Below are 10,436 nucleotides of genomic sequence, written 5' to 3' on the forward strand. Positions count from 1 at the left end.
CACCCCCCCCAGACCCTGGGATGTCAGCAGAGGGCTCAGCAGCAGCTCAGGGCGTTGCAGTGATGTGTTTAGATGAGATCTTGTTTATTTTCCTTTGGAGTGAGGGATGCAGCTGGTTTGGAGGGAGCAATGAGAAATCCAGGCAGTCTTTGCCTCTCTGCATCCATTAATGCTCGCTGAGCCGGGGGCTCCCCCACCACGGTGCCTCTGGTAGCCCCTCCAGTGCTCTCTCCTCCTCCTTCCCACCCTGATTTACCATTTCCCATCTTTCATTTCTGTTATGGCCAGTGGCAGTGGTTGCTTCACACATCCATCATGCTGTGGGTGTCACAGTGTCATGGTTGGTGCCTTTGTTCGAGTTCCAAAAACCTTAAGCCACCTTAAACCACCAAGCCCCAGACCACTGTTAACCTGGGGAAGTGGTGATGTTTTTAGTGATTTGTTACCCATCCCCTTTGCAGCCTCACTGTAAGATTTAATTTCAACGTTATGGGCATTGAGTTGGGAGTGATAACAACATGGAAATGAGAACTCAGGATCGATCTCAAGAGCTAAACTGAGCTTTGTGAGTTAGAAAGAAACTTTTCTGGGAACTTTTGCACTTTTTTTTTTCACAAAAGAAGTTCTGGGAACTTTTTTTTTGTCAGGCTGTGCAAGCATTAACTCAGGATGGTTGGAGGCTTCACCATCAAGAAGTCCTTTTCCTCTATCACACCTGGGCAGCCCGAACTGTTTGAGCCTTAATTCCACCTGTGGAAAGGGGACAGCTCCCTGGAGGAGGGACAGCAATAAAAAACAATTTGTTCTGGAAAAAAGGGCTCATCCTACTGGACTCCCCAGCTGTGGTGCAACACATAACCCTTGTCAAAAATGCCTGCTGTCACTAATTGCTCACGTGAAGCTGGAACAAGACAAACCCCACACCCAGGGATGCTGCCACCCTCCCACCCCACTTTCCTGCTCTGGATAATGAGGGAAATCAGTCATGCTGCCCTGGGGCTGTCCATCCATCTCTTTCCTCAGCAGTGGCCAGGGGAAGCCTGGCCAGCCCTCTCCCCTGTGAGCTCCTTGCAGGAGAAGGGCACAGGTAGTAGGAATTGCCACGCTGCAATTAAAAGTTAATGTTTCCATAGTGCTGGGTGATTTGCAGTTGCTCTCTTGGTATTAATGATATAAAAAAAAAAAAACCTGTCTCCAAATCTGCCTGTTTCTACCTGAGAGAGCCTGCTACAAGACCTCCTTGAGTCCTCTGCAGTGGGCACTTCTCTCTTTGAGCAGAAAATGCTGGCTCAGAAAATCCCCAACGATTCAGAGGTGTAAAATCATAAATGAAGTGAGTTTGCCGTTTCCCTAATTTTTCTCACCCAGTTTCTGCAAATCCCCCATGGAGGTGCTTGAAAAGGACAGATTTCCCCTTCTCTTTCCTTGCTAGTTTTGTCATTCTGACAAATGGTTGATGTGCTGGTTGAGTTTCTAACGCTGCTGGAAGTGGTCGTGGCTTTCGTGTTTTCCAGACAGCACTGTGATTTCCACAAAGAAATGAGAGTGAGAGGCTGTGCCTGACTCTTCCTCTGGCTCTATTGCACCCCTCCACAATTTGCTTCCCTACAAATAACACCTGCCTATTTTACATCTTGACAGCAGCTTTCCTTCTTTGTTGAAAAGCTGGGGATTCTTGGGGGATATTTCCATTTTTCTCCGCTGTTTCTGGTGGTTGCGCTACAGCAAATTGGTCTCCAGCTGCACCTTTTCTCCCCAGTTTGGGCTGGAGGGAGCCTGTCCTGCTTGCTGGGGGATCAAAAATCATCCCAGGAAATGGTCTGCAAGGAGCAGTTTGGGGACGCAGAGTGGAAACAGCTCAGCAGGGATGTGGTGGCACACGGGGACAATTCCCTGTTCCTCTGCTCTGCCATGTGGAGCCCTGGTACTTCTCCAGGTTAAAGGCCATGGAAATAGTGTTGTATCCCTTCACCTCTGCTTTTGGTGGTGCCAAGGACAGCTCTGGCTTGTTGATGTCTCATTTCTTTGTGGAAATCACGGTGCTGGCTGGAAAACACAAAAGTCACAACCATTTCCAGCAGCGTTAGGAACTCAACCAACACATCAACCATTTGTCAGAATGACAAAACTAGCAAGGAAAGAGAAGGGGAAATCTGTCCTTTTCAAGCACCTCCATGGGGTGGAGGAGACTGGCATGGAGCGTGAGAAGTTTGGGATTCTGTGTGGAGTTGTTGAGAGCTGGTCTGGGTCACTGGTGAGAAGGGGACAGAAGGTTCTTACACGAGGCAGAAAACAGTTTTTGCTGGGCTAACAAACATCATCAGAGCTGTTCTTCAGCAGAGTCCTGTTTTAGTTGTCAGCCTTTACCAGCTGCAAAGACAGCGTTCTGAGTTTCTGACAGGATCCTGAGTCTCTGTGCCTCTGCTTTTCTTAAGATGTCATGTCCAGACACAAACCTCCTCTTGGAAAGAGGATGGCAATTCCCTCATAGAATCACAGAACCACTAAGCTTAGACAGGACCTCAAAGACCATCAAGTCCTCAGGCTGTATTTATTATTCAACTCATGTTGAAGGAAATGCCATCTTCTAGCTAGAAAATGAGAAATGAAAGGGGCATGAGAGATCCGATGTTATCGGCGTTGTTTGACGTATATCTAAATACAAAAGAATTGTAGAATATGCTGAGTTGGAAGGGATCCACAAGGATCAGCAAAGTCCAACTTCTCATCCCATGTTGCCACGTTTTGCTACTTTTTTGTGGTCTTTAATTGTCCATGGGTTAGACTTCTTCCCCCAGTGCCCAGTGAAGCAGCAATATTTACATCCCATGGAGTTCTCTTTTCCCAGGAAAAGCAGGAGTGAAAACTCCTGTTGCCATCCCTTCTGCTGGCCACAGCTTTCTCCTTTTGCAATACGAGCTGCTGTCTAGCACCAAATAGGATCATATTTAATCCCAGGGACATGATGTGGTTTCCCAAAGTGCTGTAGCATAATTGGAAAAAGAAGAACGAGTGCGGGATCGCAGCAAGACAACTCAGCCGAAATGTGAACTGAACGCATTGCAAACACCCTGGGACCTGCTCCTGCTCCACAGCACTATTTATGGTCCTTAACTGATCCAGAGGAGCTGACAGAATAAAAGAGGAGCCTGTTTCTGTTCCTTTGCAATTAGGCACCGTGATCCCAAGCATCTGTTTTCAGGGGAGATCGCTGCTGGTGATTGTGTGCCTCGTGTTTTCTTCTGAGGGATGCTGGAGCCAGCCTGGAGAGCAGGGCTGGGAAAGGGCTGCTAGAACGATAAAAGAAAGGAAGCTGGTGCCTTTGGAGGGGAGACAAGGAAAGCCTGGCTTAATTAAATTAGCAGAATGAAAGCTGAGGAAGATAGCTGCCTATAAATACACTGGTGGAAGATGGGGAGGGCAGAGCAGCACTGGAGGAGAACTATTTATGCCCGAGGACAGTGTTGGCACAAGAACAAATGTACATAAACCGGCCCAGAATAAATTCAGCCTGGAAACTGGAAGATTGTTTCTGACAATTAGAGAGCAGACGGACTATGGAGCAGCCCCCCTGTGGGAATAGAGGGGATAAAACCCTTCCTGCTTTTAGCAGGAGGGCTGGATCCCATGACCCAGGGATGCCATGCAGCCCAACACTCCTTCTCCTTTCCTTATTTTCCTGTCATTTCTGCCTCAGCCTCCTATTTATGCCAATTCTCATCACGTCCCACCCTCCTTTCTGTCGCCTGATACGGATCTCGGTTGCTGCCTTTGCTCCCTCCTGATGCAGGTGGCTTTCTTCTAACAGCAATAAATTCCCCATGTGGTCAGGAGCCTGCAGCATTCCTGGCGCTTTTTTAGTTTCCCTTTTTTTTTTTTTAATCTCTGCCCAATCCTTCTTTGTCCGTTTGTCCTTCTCACATGGCGGGGTCCAGACGGGGGACAGTTGGTGTCTTCCAACCAAGGTGTCTCTGCCAAGCCCCACACAGGTAAGAGACTCCCTGGAGGGGAATCTGATACATCCTGTTTGGGTTAAACAGGCACAAAATGGTAATCAGAGCCTATTTCCAGCCCTGGTATCATATGGTGCTGAAAATAATTTGTCCCAGTGATGGAAAAGGGATTTGGGAAAATTTGAAGTGTTGGGAGCCATGGATGCTGACAGCAGTAGCTTGCAGCCTAAGCCCTGGGAGTTGTCCCATTTGCACAGCTCTTTCTGGGAGATATCCCATTTGGACAGCTCTTTCTAGGATTGGGAAATGATAGGAAAACCTCAGAATAACTTTGCTGGCTTTTTGAGCGCCTTTTCTCAGGTTTCCCTCAAGCTGCTGTGGAGGGGATGGGGCAGGGAGGCGGCTGAGCTCTCCCTGCCTGCAGGGATGCTTCCAGGAGGGCATCACTGATGCTCTTGGCTCGTGAAATTGGATGTTTGTGTTTGGTTTGGGTGCAGCAATAGTTCAATATTTAGGTTGACTTTTTGCTAAAAATACGGGCAGTGGAGGGATGAGAGCGGGTGTGAGGAAGAAAAGGGATTTTTCTGCTTGCAGGTTGTACCTGTTCCCCTAAGCTGGAGCTTTTCTTCATTTATTACCATAATGAAGCCCCGTGAAACTCCCCAAAAGGCTGGAGGCCTTGCAAGGAGAAGCATAAGACCAAATTTCCTCCTTCAACCGAATCGTAATGTTGAATCCCAAGTGTGCCGGAGAAAAAAGAGAAAAATTAGAAGTCTTTGTCAGGTATTATGTCAGCTTTCTGGATTATCAAAGGAAATCTTTTCAGCAAGGCAGTTGAAATACTGGGTTTTCAGGGGAATTAAATGCCAGCCTGTGTGTTTTGGGTGCCTAATTCTTCTAAGGCCTTCAAAAACTCCTGTCTTCATTCACATTCTCTGAGTGTCGCAGCTTAACCCGAGCCACGTGCCCGCTCCATCCCACACCCAGACAATTCCTCTTGATGAGGGAGCAGGGTCGGTGCTGCTGCTGCCTTCTGCACGCACACAGCTCTGCCAAAGGACTGCAAAGTGCATCTGTTTGAACTTCACTCTGCCTGCAGTTAATTGCAATTATATATTTAGTTATCAGGATCAATAGGGAAGTTGGGGAGGGAGGGAGGGAGAGGGATGTGGGAAATAAACCCCCTTTTGCTGTGATGCTTCACCTCATTTCCTCACTGCTTCGCAGCTCAAACACTTATGTTTCTAACCCCCTTAATGCCCATTTTTTGCTAAACCCTGTCTTTATTGAGGGTTTGAGATTCACCCTTATCAGTCCTTTTTTTTTCGTAGAGCAAAGTAGAACAGATACCAGATCAGAATGCATTAAAATAATAACCCTAAACAATGCAACCAACCAAACTGATTTAGTAAAGCAACAGTTTGCATGCATCAAGGTTTTTTACTCCCCTTAACTCTGCGTAATTGGGCTGCAGGTAAAGTTGAATAAATCATTTATGGAAGGGTAAAAATGGCGAATTTCTCAGTGGGGTGTGCTCAAACCTCATGGAGGGGTCACTGAGGAAGGACTGTGGGGGTCCCCGTTGGGAGGAGCAGAAGGCTCTGTTTGGATCCCAGCTGCCCTGGCAGCATCAGGGAGGGATTTGGGCTGTGTGGGACAAATCCCAGCCGTGGGGTGAGCGATGATTGCGGGCACAGCACTGGGTGGGACTGTCCAAACTTCTCTTTGATGCTGCAAGACCTCAAAGGGGGTGAATTGGGAAGAAATGAATTTGCAAAATCCTGCCTTGCTCCTTCCAACTCCTCGCCAGCCCCACAGGATATGGGCCCGAGGCAGCTTTGTCATTGTCAAAATTACATTTATTCTGATCCCAGCCAGGTCAAACCTTCTAAGCCGAGTACAAGGCAGTTGGCTGTGCCTTGTTTTCCCCCCAGATTAAGCCCTTTGCATCACACATCTGTAGAATGACTTCAAAGCCCTGAATATCCCATTTTCTTCCTCAGCTCCTGCCTTTGTTGGTTTGGGTTCTAAAGCAGCCAAAGGAATATAGAAATTCTCATGCCTTCTCCTTATTTATTCAGCATTACCTTGGCTCTGCTTGGCTGGGGTGCCTCCACATGAAGATTTCACCAGCCCAGCTCTGCTGTGCCAGACATGGGAGCATTTTCCCTGGGTGCAGGTGGAGAGTAAATCCATAATTCTGTGGAAACTCAAACCCAGGGGCAATGCTGTGCTCGACTCCTGCTGCTCTTCTCCTCTTCCCACTGCCCTCATCCTGCTGGGATGCTGTCCCAGACACTGTTTTGGGGGAAATTAGATGGAAAACCTAGCTGAATTCATTGCTGGAGCTGCATTCCCTTCATGCCCCTCTGGTGTATCTATCTGATAGCATAAAGGAAAAGGTCATTAGTTTTCAGCCTAAGCATTGGGCTCCTTCTCCTGATGGCCAGCAGCAGCCTAGAGAGATGCCAAGGCAGCTGATGTGCTGGCCAGGGCTGTGGGAAGTGGTGATCCCAGCTGGCAGGTTCGATTTGCCTTGCAGGTGCTGCAAAGCAGCTGCCAGGTCACCCCAGGACGTGACCCATGGGGCTTTTCCTGGGGTCCCTTAGCAGGGAAAATGCCCTCTTTGCCTCCTCAGCATGGAAAATGCCCTCTTTGCCTCCTCAGCACTAATTATGGACTCTTGTCTGTGTTTTGGAGGAAGGGATCTCTCTCTCTGTGCCCGTGCTGCCAGCCCAGCATCCCCTCTGGGATACATGAGCATAGAGCTGGCAACAGGGAGACCCCAGGGGAGAGGAAAAAGAGGGAATGGGGATGGAGGGATGGCAGCTGGAGCTGGCCCTCTGTTTGCTGGCACCTTTATCAGCATCTCCTTCAAACCTGGGCTGGCACCCACTGCTGCTGGCACTGTCCTGGCAGAGGGGCCGTGCTTGTCCCTCCTGCAGTCACCCCTGTGACCTGCCACTGTGGCATGATTCCAGGAGAGTCATCAGCTGCTAAAAATAACTGGGGAATAGCTGATGGTGTGGTTTGTCTCTGTGTGCTAGTGGAATTAGCCAGGAGGCTGATCCAGCCAGGGCTGCTCCCCTGTCCTGCTGCTCTCCCCAGCAGGACGGGGAGGTCACGGCGCCTTGGCTGCGCTCCACAGCCTCACTGCTGCACTCACTGGGCTGTCACAGCTGGTTTTCTCCTCTGCTCTGAGCCCAGGCACCGACAGGGAAGTCAGCTCACCCAGCAGTGCTTGTGGTCCTTGCCTCTTGCAGTGTCACATCTCTGGCACAGCTTTGCTCGAGTCTCAGGGTGAGAGGAAGTTACAGGGTGTCTTGGTTTGGAAAGACAGGTGCCTGCTAAGGAAGGCAGGAGCCTCCCCTGAAATGGAGAATGTAAACCCTCCCCACCCATCCGAATTGCTATAAACTTTAAATTAAGGGGCTCTCAGGCAAAAATATGGGAGCAGGAAATAACAGTTCCTTAATAGGGAAGAAAACAAAGAATAAAATAAACAATGCAGTCCACTAGAACAACACTGACAGAGTCAGAACCCAACCTGACACCCTGTGGGTCAGGGTGTTGGTGGCAGTCCCATTGGAAATGTGGCTGCAGTCCTCTGAAGTATCAGGTGTGGTTCTGTTGGAGCAAGGAGGATCTGTAGAGAAGGATGTATTCTTCCTCTGGAGATCCAGTGGAGGAAGAGGCAGCTGCTGTTCCTCTGGGGAGTCCAGTGGAGAAAGCCGTGCTGGTGTCTCAAAAACCTCTGGATTATATCTGGGTAGCCATGCTTGGCTCCTCCCTCTGGGCACAGCCTCTCCCACTGGGATGTTATAGTTCTTATCAGCCATGCAGTGACATTCAATAGTCTGTTATCAGCAATGTCCCCTCCCGAGGAAGGTGTGAATGTGGTCACTCAAAGAGAGAGATAAGGCAAACTGCTCACTTGACAAGGTAATCAGCCATACAGATGGTAATGGAAAACATCTTGCATCTTCAACACAGGGGTAACTTCACACCAGAGGGAAAAACTCCTCCAGCTCTGTCTCACCCTCCAGAGGGAGTGAGGAGCTGGTGTTCAGTGCCTTCAATCCAAAGCACAGCCCTCTGATGCTGGATGCCAACAGCCTTAACTTTCTCCTACAGGAAAAAAAACCCAGAATTCTTCAGTGGGAAATCCAAGAGATTGCTGCGTGTGCTGCAGAGGTTCTGTGTCCATCTCGTGATCAGAGACCTGGGCTTGCAAATTGCTTTGCTGCATTTCTCCCTTCCCAGGTCTCTGTTGCTCGTTATAATTTGAGCCTTTGCTCTCCTCAGTGGCCTTTCCTGCAAGCCATGGTGCAGAGCCAAGGGACACAGGTCTCCAAGGAGGAGATGCTGATTCAGCTGGGCAGGTGTGGAGGCCACAGCTGCCTCTGGGTCACAACCACCTCAAAAAAAGCCTGGCGTGCTCAGGGCATCCCGTGGCAGGGACAAAAGGAGGTCTGGGCACCCTTTTGTGTTGAACAGCTGCTTTATTCTGGCCTCTGGCTGGAGGGACCTGTGCTCTGTGACCTTGTGTGTGGGTTGCAAATAGAGAGGTGCCCTCCTTAGCACAGCATGTCCAGATCTTTAATCAGGGCCCTCAGTGTCCATAACCTTGCTTGTAACAGCTCTCTGCAGTCACTGCTAAACATATTCAGCAAATGCTGGAAGAAGCATCTCCATCCCTGCTTGTGGGAAAGGGTTTTTTCCTGTATCCCGCTGGGTTGCTCTGTTAGCCAGGGCCTCCTCATCCTCATGGATGTGTGAATTCCTCTGGCTGGGAATGCTGAGTGCCCTTGATGCCTCAGGTTTGAGCTTTTCTATTTTTCACGTTCTGTGCTGCTTTAGTGTGTGGGTCTGGGCTTCACATTAGGGGATGGTGAGCTCTGTGCACAGAGCAGGGAGACAAAACAATTCCTGCTCCAGCTGGGCACCAAGGACAAATGATCCAAATCTCAGCCCCAAGAGCACAAACACCATGGGCTGGAGAGAGAAAAACAAGCAGGGTGGGACTTCATTGGCTGGAGCTGGAATTAACTCCAATATGTAAATGGAGCAGAACTCATAAAAGTGAGAGACCCCGTGAGCAGTTGTGCCTTTTGTGACCATTTTGGTTCATCTTGGGTTCATTTTGTGACCATTTTGATTCATCCTGGGTTCATTTTGTGACCATTTTGGTTCATCCTGGGTTCATTTTGTGACCATTTTGGTTCATCTTGGGTCCATTTTGTGACCATTTTGGTTCATCCTGGGTTCATTTTGTGACCATTTTGGTTCATCTTGGGTGCAGCCCTGGCTGGGCTCTTGTGGGTCCAAGGTGGGTCCATTCAGGAGATCCTTTTAATAAATCCCTGCTTTATTCTTTACCTCTGTCTGGGCTCTGTTCCAACTCAGCCTACACACAGCATCACCCTGGCAGAGCAAACCAGGTTCAAGGGCTGTTCAAATGCTGCAACCTTGCCCGTGCTGAAGCTCTGCTTTTCTGCTCTGGACTTCTCCCCGCTTTTAATTCTGCTGTTGCATTTGTGCCTGTTCCCCTCTCATTATAGGTGCTATGTTTCTCAGCTTTCCTTTCTGGGAACCGTGTCTGCTGTGTGCTGGAGCTGCGCCTCCCCCGCGCCGCCCTCGGCAGGAAGCGGGATGTGATCCCTTCCATCCCTTCCATCCCTTCCATCCCCTCCTCTGGCAGCTGCAGCAAAGTGTGGAGTTCACAGAAGGGACAGCAACCAGGATTCCAGGAGAGATTGGTGCCTCCTCCCTCTCTAACTGCAGTTGCCTCTTTTCTTATTTATAAGTGCAAGCAAACAGGTGCTAAAAGCTTTTCCCCCCCATCCTTCTTGCGTGGCACAGTCAGGCTCTCTCCTGAGACCTCTCCTTGTAATGTGCTGTCTCCCCCCCAAAGCTGCTTCTGTGATTCTTGGCATCTCTGCAAGGACTTGATTTATCTGTTTATCTTCCCCTCTCCCCTTCTTCGTGGCAGCTGGGGTCTGGGGCTTGGCAGGAAGGAGTGGAGTCATCCTGGAGCTCTCTGCAGGTGAGCTGGGGGATGGAGATTCCTGCCCCAACTCTGGATATTGGGTTTTTTCCCATGGGGTGCTGTGTTCAGAGTCCTGTTTTGGATTTGTTAAAGCCTAATTCTTCCCAGAGTTAGTAGCTGTGAACCTCTGTGGTCTTAGTTCATGCCCTCATTCCACTTGTGTGTGTGGACCCTACAGGTGTTGATCCACTGCTTGGGAAGAGGTTTGTGTGGTTCCTTAACCTTTTTACTCTGGAATAATCCAGGAAACTTCATACATCCTCTAATTCTGGCTGCTCCTGGTGCATTTTTAAGCAGGCAGCTTGTAGATGTGTTCCCTGGGAAAGTCTACTTCGTGGTAAAGCAAAACCTCATCACTGGTGCTGTCACTGGAGAAAAATGTATTCATTACAATTATTCTTCCTATTATTTTTAGGAAAGATGCGATCTCACCT

This window comes from Geospiza fortis, unplaced genomic scaffold (assembly GCF_000277835.1).
Source record: "Geospiza fortis unplaced genomic scaffold, GeoFor_1.0 scaffold858, whole genome shotgun sequence".
Taxonomy (NCBI): Eukaryota; Metazoa; Chordata; class Aves; order Passeriformes; family Thraupidae; genus Geospiza; species Geospiza fortis.